General features: G+C 36.2%; 1 long non-coding RNA gene across 5 annotated transcripts; it reads right to left on the reverse strand.

Annotated features, from left to right (window-relative positions):
- Positions 1–9635: 9635 nt before the first annotated feature.
- LOC113277570 lies at positions 9636–12334 on the reverse strand. 5 transcript variants are annotated; one of them, XR_003324992.1, is made up of 6 exons: positions 12262–12334; positions 12101–12178; positions 11333–11384; positions 10505–10611; positions 10223–10300; positions 9636–10093 (listed from the first exon to the last, which is right to left on the reverse strand). It is a non-coding gene; the product is annotated as an uncharacterized LOC113277570 (long non-coding RNA). The 5 variants fall into 5 exon arrangements; XR_003324990.1 differs by having other exon boundaries at positions 9636–9861; positions 10007–10093; positions 12101–12328; XR_003324991.1 differs by adding an exon at positions 10773–10888 and having other exon boundaries at positions 12101–12328.
- Between the last annotated feature and the right edge of the window lie 1514 nt (positions 12335–13848).

Raw genomic sequence — 13848 nt, forward strand, 5'->3', positions numbered from 1 at the left:
TCGCCGCAAGAGCTTATTTTTCCAAAAACATCTACAAAAACATAAAATAACAAAATAAGTATTTAATCGAGTCTAACAATACAGAACATTGAGGACAAATTAGACACAAAAATGTGTCTATCAAATACCCCCAAACTTATTATTTGCTAGTCCTCGAGCAAAACTAATAAAAAATAAAATCGAGTTAATCTCGGGAGGGTTTACCAGAGGTGTACCCACAAAACCATTACTTCTAATTGGTCACAAGTATCCAAAGAGCTATGAGGACATACATATTCTCAACCTATCTCCAAGTAACTAGAATGCCAGAGAAATTAAAGGTGTCAGCTCCAAAGCTGACTGAAGAAAAGGGGAGACACATCCGCAACTCTGCTAGATAAAGAGATATCCGCTACACAGCTAGATAAACATTGTAAGATGCGTCCGCTGCTTTACAGCTGGATAAGATTAGGAGTGAGATAAAGATAAGAGGGACATCTGCTACACAGCTGGACTAATTACGTGTGATGAGTTAAACCAGTTATAGAAAGATCTTGCGCCAGATTGAAAGCGGACTAACAAAGCAACCAAATGTATCTTTCTTCGACTCTCTCATAGTGCTCAGTAGAAACAATGTCTTCTTCGGTCTTCAACTGTTGATGATAAACTATCGAACCTCATAGAACCTTGACAATTAACTCTTCTCTTCGATTTCTTCCTTGACCTATAAATTTCTACTTCCCTTTGGCCTTATTGAACAAAACGTAACGATGATTTTTTTCATTTTTTTTCATTTTTTTTTTTTGAAACAAAGATTACAAGACAACAATTTACATGGCCATGAGAGAAGGACTTTGAAAACTTGGATCTTCGCAACTTGTGATGTCTTGGTATCATGGATTCTAACAACTTATATCATTTGCTCTTATAACTTCAACTTTGATTTTTGAATTATTCTTTTCTATTGTTGCTTCTAAACCTAAAACGTCTTCAACTTTCTTCATAGATTTTGATGTCGCTCCGCTTGTTGATGATGATAAGTTTCTACTGAGAGAGAGTCGCAATCCAGTAACTAAGACTACATTGTGAGGTTGCTTTGTCTTTCTGGCATTTCCTGACCTACTTGCCTTTCCATCATGTATGGTTAGGTCCATCACGGTTACCCTCTAAAATGAACAAGTTCTCTCCTGAATTTCAAGGATCTCAATGTCTTTTCTCTAATGTCTCAAAAGGTTGTTATCCCTAGCATTCCAATTTCTATCTTTTCGGTGATAAATAAGATGTAAACTTAGCTAACCGGATACCATGTGACGCTAGAAGTTTCAAAAGTGCAACTAAAAAGTTCTTCCCCACCCCCAAACTTAAATCTAACATTGTCCTCGATGTTCTAAAGATAAAATTAAAAGCATGAACAAGGAGAAACTGTTACCACTTGAAGAAAAAGAGTTAAGGAAAGATATTACCATGTTGCATGAGCATGGGTTACCTCCCAAGAAGTGATAAGTTTAAAGTCTTCAGCCAGACTTAGGAAAGGATTAGTCAACTCGAACCGTATAACAGTAGCTGGAATAACTGTGGGTCTTCAAAACCAAATAGAGATGACCAAAGGAAACTGCAGTAAACCAAGAAAATGAACAAGACTAGCATGCCCTTACCTAGTTTCCTGATTAAGACAACTACATATAATTGTGGTTCAGGTTCAGGTTCTATAAAAGGGTCTAAATATATTTCTTTAGGCTGCAACTCCTCAAAAGTGAGATCCGAATTATTAGGTCCTAGAGTCTGTAAAAACTCAAATAAAAATTTAGAAGCACATAATAATAACCTAAATAATTGAGGATCCTCTAAGTCAATCAGGTTTGACTTACAAAATTGACCATAGTGAGGGTAGTAGTCATTCTTAAGAAAATGTGTTGATTCTAATTTCCTAAAGCATTTAGGTTTAGTCTCACAACTAAATATTCGACACATTTGAAATATAAACGTTCCCACATTTGGAAGAAAACTATTTGGTGGGAAAACAAAGTCAATAAGGGTATCATAGCCTGGGAAAACCACATCAACCAGAGGATGGGTTTCTAATGACTGAACTTCTTTCTGGACATTATTAGGTTCGGGAAAACGTGTATGGAGATAATCTTGTACGATGGTTGAGGCACAAATGTCAAGCCCTACACGAGGGAACTTTCTAAGAGTTAAAGGTAAAGCACAGGGAGAATGATAATCACCCCCAAACTTAGAGTTTTGGGTGTCTCTAGGTAGACTAACTACAATTTCCCTAATTTCTAGATCATCGGAATCCTGAAAATGGTCAATTGCTTCTGTTAGGTTATACTCAGGTGATGCATCCTCACTCATATTTAAAAGCTCTACGAGTTCATCTTCTTCGTCTAAGACTATTGTTTCTAAATCGCTAGACTCTAAAACATTATTCTCTGAATAAACTCGTTCCTCTAAATCATTATCGGCTTTGTAAACAGGAAATACTACATCGTCTAAAACGAGGATATCTCTAGTCAAATCCTCGTCCTTTTGAATAGGTGAATAATTATTAAAATTATTTGGAAATGAAATAGAAATAATATTATCATTGTAAAGCTCAATTGGAGTATCCATTTCCTGATCACTATTCCTACATAAGTATGATTCTCCATCAACACTATCCTCATCATAATAACATGAAAAAGATCGAACCTCATCAAACAAGTAGTGCTACCAATTCTAACCTTGTTATCTTGATTATGTAAATAACTATCTTCATTCTCAAGGGTATTATTGGATACACTATATTGGCAATTCAAGTAATTTCGAGCAATTCTTTCGTTCGTCTCAGCTATCCGCTTGAGGTGGTCTTCTAAAGAAGGTTCACTCATTATTGTAGTTCTTTCGTCTATAATTATACTATTCATCTCAGCTAACTTATGCGTCGACTCAGCTAACTTCCTGAAGGACTCTTCTAAAGGAGGAATAGGAACAAAGGGATCATAAAAAGGACTACTTTTCAATAGTTTGATTGTATCCTCTAGAGACGAAGAACTAGAACTATAATCTTCTTGCTCGTAAGACTGATGCATGTGCGGATAGTAATTGGGCTCACCAGGGTATGACCCATATCCTTCCAAAGGATGATGTTCCCAACCACTATTCCCAACATGGTCATAAAAAGGATGATGTCCATATTCAAATTCAGGTCGATAATCATTGTATTGGCTTCTATCATACCAGTTCGACATTCTTAATTGCAAGGGAATTCTACACAATCACAAACAAGGATGACTCAACCAAATCAAACTTATAAAATCTAGCAAACAACAAGCATGATGGCTTCACTTAGATTGTTTCTAGACCAGCTTCTAATCTTTCGAAAATGAATTCGTTACAATCTGAGCAAACCTCTCTGGAATCAATCTGAGTTTAAGTAAGTTGAATTGACACGAGGGAAGCTGCGAGGAGCTTTGATACCCAAGGTCTCACCGGTATTATAAGGCGGCGCAGTCACTCATTCAACTCGCAGAAACCATCATGAACTTCAAAGTATGCTCAAAAGAGTAACCAATATTTTTCGAACGATTTTCCTATTAAGCTCGTTACCCTATAGGTCTCGTTCTAGTCAAAATTTTAAGCTTAGGTTCGCGTTTGGTTTCGTTTTCCTAAGGCGGGCAAGAATGAAACGGTGATGAAATCGGAGTCCTTATCTTAAGTTGGCCAGGCCTTGCCCTTTACTAGGAAATTAAAAAAACCGTATTCAAATCCTCAACATATATTCACCTTAAGGCATACAATAAACCCGCTGACAGGGGATTCGCGGGTGTTTCGAAAGATTACCTCCCGTACCAGACGGGCGCAGAATCTCTGAAGTCGACTCGGGCCACGACTCCTATGTCATGTGCGAACCCGAGGGGCCGAGACGATATTGTAATCGTCATCCTTCCCTGCAAACAGTTTTATATTTAATGTACCCTTCCTTAGGTTTTAAAAAAAATTGTCCAAGTCCAAAGTCCAAATAAAGTGCAAAAGAAAAGAAATAAAAAAAAATAATTACAAAAAATGGAAGGTCTCTAAAAAAAGTAAAATAAATTCTCTCTTTTTTTTAATTTTTCTTTCGCTCTTTTTTTTTTTTTTTGCTTTGTTTTTTTCCTTCTCTTTTGGCTTTAAGCTTTGATTCCAAGTCTTTAGTATCCAACTTCAAACCTGTAATAAAAAGACACACCCAAAGAAACGTAAAAAGAACAAATGAAATAAAAAAAAAAACATAAAAATTCTACCTAAGCACAAATCCGCGTCGGCGGCGCCAAAATGATTAATATTTTTGAATGATGTTGTAGTAATGAGGTTCAAACTCTCGGACTTGTGAAGATTAAATTTAAAGATTTAATAAAATTATATACAAAAATATTAACAAAGTGGGCGAGAGGTAACCAAGACACTAGATTCCACTATGACGCAAAATTGAATGATACATATTTCAAAACTCTAATTATCTTTTAAGACTCTTATTTCTTAATTCACAAATAATCTGGAAAATTCTCAAAAATTAATTGTATCCCCTAAGCATAGATTATCTAAACAAAGCATAACCTATCTAATTGAATCACAACTAATGAAGAAATTTTTGCAAACAATTAAAAACTCTGCAAAAGCAGTGATTGACTGAATTATAAATTATAAATTAGAGAGAATAAATAATTACCAATTATTCATGCGTAAATAGCTTCCTCATTGCCTTGGTTGTGAGAGAATTAGCCGCTCATCATGTTGGAAAACCTCTCAAAGAATTTCATTGATGCTCAAAAATGGTTTACAAACGATGAGAATATGAGAAATACAATAAAACCGGGTTTGTAACAGTTATAAGTGTTACAAACCAGCTGTTAAAGAAAACGACAGACAGAAAGTGTTGTAAACACTGTGCTGCGACCCTCGCCTCTGTGTCGCTGACACTGTTAAAAAACGACTGTCTCTGCAGGTCCATTCTTCGTGTTCTTCATGTTCATCAGCAGCAGCAGCAGCAGAAACCGAGTTTGCGAAAACTCGAATTTCTTCTTCTCTGGCTCTCCTCAGCCCCCCAGACTCTCGACACCCCTTCTATGATACCTCAAGACCCTTTTTATACACCTAAAGCACAAGAAATCTCCTCCATAACTCGAGATAATCCTCTCTTTACTCGGGTGATAAAAAATATTTTCGGGAAGATTTTCTTCCCTGTTTTATGATTTTCACGCGTTCTCAGCTGTGTTTCTTCCCTTTTATACCTTCTTCATGCTCCAGAATATTGATTAAGTCTTCCAATCACGAGCAGTACACGTTTAAACTCGTGTAAGTTTGTGTTTATCCTCCAACTCACTATTTGGATTAAACCAAGTTATCCAGCCAAATTTGATCGAAACAAACACCCATACCAGCTTTTCTATGACATATCACATCTACCCATGAAATTTCAGCGATTGAATCGCACAAAAACTCCTCCAAAATCCGATCGAAAAATCTGCCTGTGAAAAGAAATATTTTCCCGCCAAAATATTTTTTTGAATTTGTGAAGAAGGTCACCCCTTATCCAGTGGTCGCCCCTTATCCGTTGCTGGAGTCCGAATAACACATGTCCTTTGGGGTGCCTTAAGTAATTTTTCTGGGGTGTTTCCAGCATTTTTTCTGGGTTCCTCCGACGCATTTCTGGGGTGTTTTTAGTCTCTATCCTGGGGTGTAAAACACCACTTTTCGAGCCAATTTCGCCGCAAGAGCTTATTTTTCCAAAAACATCTACAAAAACATAAAATAACAAAATAAGTATTTAATCGAGTCTAACAATACAGAACATTGAGGACAAATTAGACACAAAAATGTGTCTATCAAATACCCCCAAACTTATTATTTGCTAGTCCTCGAGCAAAACTAATAAAAAATAAAATCGAGTTAATCTCGGGAGGGTTTACCAGAGGTGTACCCACAAAACCATTACTTCTAATTGGTCACAAGTATCCAAAGAGCTATGAGGACATACATATTCTCAACCTTGTTTTTCTGCGGGATACGTGTAGAATCATTGAAATAAATAGGAAGACAATGCGAGCAACTCTGCCATCTTGGACAAGTCTCTTCAGCTTGTGAAGGATCTACCAAGTCTTTGAGCTTTTCCCTAGAGCTAAATGGAGAAACTTGTGAGACCTCAATCTATTCCAGCATGACTTTGTTCGTCTCTACCAACTGAGCAGAGTAGGTTTAAGAAACGGATACATGCACTTCTTACTCCCAATTTGAACATTTCAAGTCTGCAAGTTTATCTCTGACTTCCTCCTATACCGGTTTTTCTCCAGTATCCTTGCCGATCTGAAACTCAAAACCATAACTCAAGTCTCAATCTTACAAATATATAATTTCTGTCATTATAATTTAAATGTCTCCAAGTAACCTGTAGTCTGAAACTCATAATATTTACATATCTAGGCACGCTGCACGCTGGATGTTAATAACTGGCACCAGGCTTAAATTTTTGGTATGCTAGCATGCAACAGCCATGCGAGTGCTGGATGTTTTAATCTTGGTTTTGAACCTAGATTAAGCCTTGTTTTAGAACCTGGATTTATCAAAGTTAACGCTGTGATTGTTAGAGTACAGGATTGGTCACGGTAAATTATATGGAGTACTTACTTTTTTGATTCACTTATCGGCAAGTGGAGTTCTTGATCCGAAGAGTAGTTCATCAGCTGTTCTTCTTTCAACCATCTGTTGGCTGAATCTAATATAGCAACTCCCGCAGCCTTTTTCTTTCTTCTTTCATAAACAAGTGACTGCTTCTCTTTTCTTTTTCAGGGTACTTATTAGGCCGCATCCTGCACTTTGACGATCAGTTCATGAATTGGCAAAGGGACAAAGATGAATAGCATCCCCTGCTTGGCCCCTGGCGGTTATCCCAAGATCTCTGTCTCTGCATCATCTTCTTGACTGTGGAGCTAAATACTTGCAGCGCAGTAATATTAATTTGACTTTCTTTTTCCCGCTCTCTCCACTCACCAGGCTGGTTTCCCCATTCAATGCCTCTATGATTAGTGATATTTCTGGTCAGTCGCAAGGGTTACTCTCGTGACATTCATTATCTGGTGCTCATGGTACATTATTTTTCTTAATAACTTTTGTTTTGTTTTGATGGGGATATCCATCTAAATTGTACATAAATCATCTAACCTTCAGGATATGTAAATCGGTGGCAGCCCCAGCCAAGGAAAGATTTATTGCTCCCGTTCCAACTTTTTCGATCACTATTAAGAATCGGTCATTTTAACGTTCCATACTATTTTAGTTTGGCATAATGGGATTCTCCTTTTTTCCCTAGTATTTGCCTCCTAAAGTTTGTATTTCACACTTGGGGAACTTTGGCATTCGAGAAATTATTGGGAAATGCCAACTTTGGCATTCGGAGAAATTTTTGGGAATGGCATTTCCTTTGTATGAGATTAAGTAGTGTCCCTCGTTCTCATTATGGCAAGGTACCGTACTACTTATGTTGGCGATTTAACTGCCCACCCTAGTTTTGAGAATGAGTTTGGGTCCTAAATCATTTGCCCTCTGTTAGAAATGTAACTCCTTTAAAATCCTAAGCTCATAAGGCTCCACGTTGAACGGTGACCCTCACCCACTCACAGAATTGCTCCGTTCCACTTTTCCTCAAAGGAGAGAAAAACAAGGTTTTTTTTTTGCTAAAAAAAGTAATTTTTATATTTATCCCACAAAAAAAAAACAACAACACGAAAGCAAAAGAAAAAAAAACTAAGAAGAAACCCGCAAACCTAATTCCCAGTTCTCCACGGAAACAAAAAGAAAAAAATGTTGCGACCTAATTATATTCTCTTCTTCTCTCTATTCTTCATATCCATTATTAGGTCTCTCTGTAAGGTTTTTCTTTTTCAGCTTATTAACAGAAACAATTGCAGGTAGGCTTTTTGTTTATGCTTATTTTTCTTGATTCAATTAAGCTTCCATTATGGGTTTTTAAGATTGTAAACCCTAATTAATTTTTGTTCTACTTTCACAATTCTTTTGCAGTTTTGTAACTAATATACTTTCTGTGTTTTCGGTGAAGTTTTTGTTTCAGGGTTTTAGGAAGAAAAGCATAATCAGAAAGATGAGGAGGAGGAATAGAAGAAAAAGGTATATAAACAGAAACCTTAGAATTATATTCTTAGATTTGTTTTATTTCTTCTGATTATTTATTGATCGTGTTTTTTTTCTTCTTTGTTCTCCGATTCCACCAAAACCTAGAGCTCTGATCAATCAAAATACTTCACTATCTAAGGTAAGAATTCGTGGAAAACCCTTTTCCACTGCCGTTACTTAATGTGTGATTATACTGGTTAAACTGTTATTTAAAGAAGTGATTTTGAGTTATTGACTTGATTATCTGTATGACCATCCAAACAAGATGTTAAAATGTATGCATAGAAGTCGCATCACAGAAAAGGTATGCTGATCGTTTTACAAGTTTGTTACTTTCAGTGATTTGGTCGATGGTATAAATTACTAAAAAAGAGGTTTAAAGATATGAAGTTAGGTCTATATATATATATGATTAACTGAAAAACACCATAATCTATTAAGCAAACGTGCAAAAGTGGCCAAATATGCATCTTAATTTGGAGTGGTTTTGTTTGACTTAATATATTTAGTATGTTATTCATATATTGCATGTAGCAAGATTTGTATGGTTAAATGCTCCGAAATATTTCACTGATGTGAGTTGATTTTCTCATTGACTGTTATTTAAGCCTATTAGCTCAATTGATTCAACGCGATTGAAAAAAGATTTTAACATTAAGGATTTGAAAAGCAATATATGGAACTATTGGTAGTCTGTAGGTGGTTTGCTTTGTAGATTTGTAAGATTATATGTTTACATTTAAATTACCATCATCCTATGTTATAAGTTGTCGTGGTTGGCGAGAAGGGAAGAACACCATTCCCAACACAATTTTATCACATGCTACATATTTTTGAGCATGTTAGTATTAACTAAACTTTAAAAACTTTCTCTTAGACCCACTTATATGTTTCTCTGATTTATTTTCGTTTTACTCTGATTTAGTTTGATTACCTCTAATATTTGAATTTCGTTTTTCTCTGATTTAGTTTGATTACCTCTAATATATACTACACCATTTTAAGGTATTAGCAACCTATCATAGCTGTTGCTAAACGGGGTCGCAACAGGCGGTTGCCGTTGCTAAATACAATGTCGCAACTTTTAGCAACGGAACATGCTCTGTTGCTAATCTCGGTCAGCAACAGAAATTCGCAACGGGTGATGCCGTTGAAATTATTTATTGGCAATTACAGCCTGCGGTTGCTCATCTGTTGCTAATTATAGGAATACCCTTACCCGGAACTAGATACTGTTGGTTCTGGTTCTAATTTAGCAACAAAGTACCGACGTTGTTAATTTTTTGCAACCACAAAAAAAAGAGGTCAAGTCTATGTTTATTGACCTAGTCAAAATTCATTTCACCCCACATTTTACCCCCCTGCAATTACCCAGTCCCCCATGTTCAACATCCACACAGATATACAAACTACAATTGCCATACAAAACTGTATTGTTAATACACAAACTACAATGGCCATACAAAATTGTATTGTTGAGAATCACCACTACATGATATTATAAAAGACGGGATTCTTCAATTGATATAAATCTGTTAACTTATTATTACACAAGGGGAATCTTACAAAATGTTTTAAAAGATAAGGAATAACATTGTTGGATATAGAGAAAAAAATAAAATTGTACTAATACAAATACATGATGAAGTACCTGCGCATCCCGAAGCAGTTCACTCATTGACGGTGCTCCAACGCCAGTATTTGTATAAATCTCACAGCATGTGCTGTTAGAGTCTGTCCATAAACATACATTAGGACTTGGAGAACCCCGACTGTCGACATATATTTTGCAAGAGTATGTGCTGACAATTACATCCTCATAAGACCTGATGAAATCCAGCATTCGAATTATCTCAAGAGTTCAGAAAAAAGTAAAAACCTGATGAAGAATCCTGTCTTATGGTGAAAATTACATCCTCATAAGACCCACTGCCTGAATGAAGTGTTCAACCTTCCTCAAATCAAGCTAGAGAGCAGCGAAATCAAAAGATAAGATCAGTTCCACTACCTATTCCAGAACATTATAGTAAGTATACTTAATGAGGCAAATCCAATTACCAATAATGAGAAAAAAAAGTTGTCAAAGCTAAAGTACCTTGCTTGAGTTGGTTATACACCCCTTCATTGCCCCAAATTCTTTCTTACAGACAACAATCAGAAAGTTGATGGCACCCTGAATATCAATCCAACCAGACAACATGGAACAGTTAAAATAATGTCTCAGCAAAAATCTTCCTCATAAAGCTTTCTTACAAGTTCCTCTAGAGTAGATACAACATATATTATAATAAAATCATGAATCATCGAGCTAACTTAATAGGGTGACAAAGAACCAGTTGGCTACAACCAGTTCTATAAAACTGTTACAGATACACACCTAATTTCCACAACCACCTTGAAATCATCTTCCAATGACCTTTTAACCGCCCTACCTTTAGATCTGTGCATTCGTGTATCCTTCAACTGCCCTACCTTAAGATCAGACTGCAAACAGTATGTAGTGTTAGTATAGGACAGTCTTTTAATTTCCTACCACTTGGTACTGATTTGGGCAGAAGAAAATGGATATGTGCATTCATGTATCCTTCTATGAAGCCTCAACTCCCAAATAGAACACTCAACATAAAATTTGGATGTAACAGTACCAAATTGCAAAAAGACGTGGTACCAAATTGCTAGCTTTACTGGCATGCGAGCTACAAATGCCTCTGCCAAAGGTTCATTCTTCCCTCCCATGCTTAGACTCTAAGGTGCTGAAAAACTATTCAAAGTACAGATAAAGTGAGGCCCGCTCATCAGGCTATATATAATCCAGAACAGGAAGGCTTAAAGGACTATATGGATGAGGTAGGTGTGTCGGGTACCAACATGGAGATGATCCCAGGGATGATATTTTCGTATCAGGTCATCTACACATGATGAAACCTAATTGTTATAAAATTTGTACCATACGAAAAACACGAGGAACTGGATCACTAAAAGACTATAAGACTAAATTGATGCAAGTCATTACTATTATAAGTTAGACTATTTAATAAAGATAATCAACATGGTAGGGCAAGACCATTCGCTAAGAGGTAGTGGGCCGATTACTATAAATACATGTACTAATGCAAGACAAAATTCTTTTACGAACTCTATTCCGAGTCCAATGGAGAAGCAGGGAAGCCTAAATAGAATTGAAAAGAAGGAAAATAACATTTACCTCATTAGTTCCTCTTGTCAAGCTCCATTACTAGTGGAGTGGTACCTACAATCTGTGGCAGTTGGAAAATAAATGCTTAATTACTTCCAGCCTTATGAACTGTTCAGGGACCACAAACCAACAAAACTTGTGTATTAATATCTAGAAGACTGGAACAGATAAAGAGACTTGGTTGATTGATTCTAAACCAAATCAGATACATGATCCTCGCCAAACAAGTACAATACTGGATAACTACAAACCCATATGAAGGCAAACATGAATCTTACTATATGACCAACAAACAACTAAACTTAAAGGGAAATATCAGTTTTTAGCTGTTTGGAGTTGATCAAAACCATCGATAACAAACACAACAACAATACATACTATAAACACATTATTAGCTTCATTTAGATAAAATTCTAGTTATCTTCTAGTTTGTTCAACACAATCTCAGATTAAAACTTAAAACTACTAGTAAACAGAACTAAGCATCACTTGATGAGATTCATAACAAAGGCATGAACATCTCTTCAATTACAAAAAACATCAAAAATCATCTTTCCTATCCAGTATTCATACCCCTTGCAATAACAATCAAAAAAATCATACCAAAAACAACTCAACAAAAGAAAATTGATTGACCCATCACACCCTCAACAGGTTAATCCTCGTATTTGTGAGTTCAACAAATCCATTCAAAAATCTCGAAATTACAGAAAATTGGAAACCCTAATTCAAAAATTTCGGGAAAATTGATAAAAAGTATAGAGAATAGCAAGTTACCCCGTATCACCCTGATCTTGATAGTCATCCATTGATGATGATGTTTGAAGAGGAGTCTGCGCTATGGGTTTAGGTTTCCTTCACCCCTTCAACAAACAACATAGATCAGAAACTAAATCAAAACTCAACCACAGTAACAAGAAAGAAAATCAAAACTTAACCTGGTTGGATTTGAACAAGAGTGCTTCACTCTTCAGAGCAGCAGATCCAGATTGAAAGAGAGAGAGAGAGACGAGAAAAGATTTGTGGCTGAGAAAAAGTGAGAAGGAGAAGATAAACCCGCTGCGGTATCGGGGTGAAAAAGAATTTAGACCAATTGACCAAGCTTTGACTTGGGCGAAAATATATTCATAGTGTTACCGACAACACGCGTACCTTACACGCTTAAATTCTCGTCTGTTGCTAATAGCAACCAAGGGAGCGCGGTTGCGAAATTCCAACAGACAAAATCCGTTGCGAATATTTAGCAACAGAAACTTAGCAACGGCATCATTGTTGTTGCTAATCTGAGTTGCAAATCAGCTAAAATGTTGAATTTTGGGTTTTATAGGTTTGATTTGTAGGATATATATTTGACTGGACTGAAATTAGGTTTTGGCACAATAGGGATGCACAAATTGTCTCATACAAAAATTGATAGCTAACCTTCGTATATTAGTTTTGTGTGTTCTTTTTTTTCTTTTTCAATTCTTACTTTACGTTGAACTTAATTGTATTGTTGCGGGTTGTTGATTTTTTCAGGATTTTTTTAACAGGGATTAAAATCAGAAAGATGTGCGACTTAATCTGATTGATTCTGCAAAACGATTAGGTATTAAAATTATTCGTTTTTTTTTTGTTTGTAATCTGGCCGTTTTTCATCTTATTGTGAAAATATTCCAGCCTCTCAATTTATTGTGACACTCTTCGGTGAAACCCTTCTCCTTCTCCTTCATCCTCCGTGATTCAGAAAATTTGATCATCTTTCTCAAAAGAAAAATATCACGTCCTGAAGTGGTTTGTCTCTCAATTTTTATTTTATTTTTTTCCTAAATTTTGATTAGGGTTTTGATTTTTCTTCTTGGTTGGATTAGGGTTTTTGGGGGACAACAGGGGATAAATAAAGGGACGCCCATTCTGTCCAAGGACCATGAACAAGTACCTCCTTTCTATCGTAATGTCATGTTCTCAGCTAACAACATTCGAGCTACCAAAACGATGGGGGTAAAGATCTCGTCCTTCTATGGAGCCTGAAAACGAGATTGGTAGGTTCACAACCCCTCTTATATCGGTTAATTTTTCTTTTATTTTTGTATCCCTTGATTTAAGTTTAGTCAATGTTTCTTCCATATGGGGCTTGCAACATTTTGTCTTTTTAAATGTATGAATCTTTCAGTGATTAGATATTACATATTCAAGGATACAACATGCTGCTGACTTGGTTTGTGCCTCTATTTCTGCAGGTGTAAGCAGGAGTTGCCACGTTCAAGCTAAAGAAGACACTAAACTATCCACCAGTTGCTTCTACTAAAGCTTTTTTTTTCAATGGTTATTTTCATATTCATGGTAGTTTTGATGTTATATCCTACGAACAGTAGCATCATGTTCTTGAAAAGAGGCGGTGCTGGACACGTTGCCTATTTAGAAAACTAAATGTCTTCGCAGACAGGATGGTGGTGCGTCTACTTCAAAAAAATGAACGACTTCGATAGGCTGGTGCTGCTGCACAGGCAGAAGAAGAACGATAACGGCTGCAAGTAAAATTTGAA

This window comes from Papaver somniferum, chromosome 5 (genome assembly GCF_003573695.1).
Source record: "Papaver somniferum cultivar HN1 chromosome 5, ASM357369v1, whole genome shotgun sequence".
Lineage (NCBI taxonomy): Eukaryota > Viridiplantae > Streptophyta > Magnoliopsida > Ranunculales > Papaveraceae > Papaver > Papaver somniferum.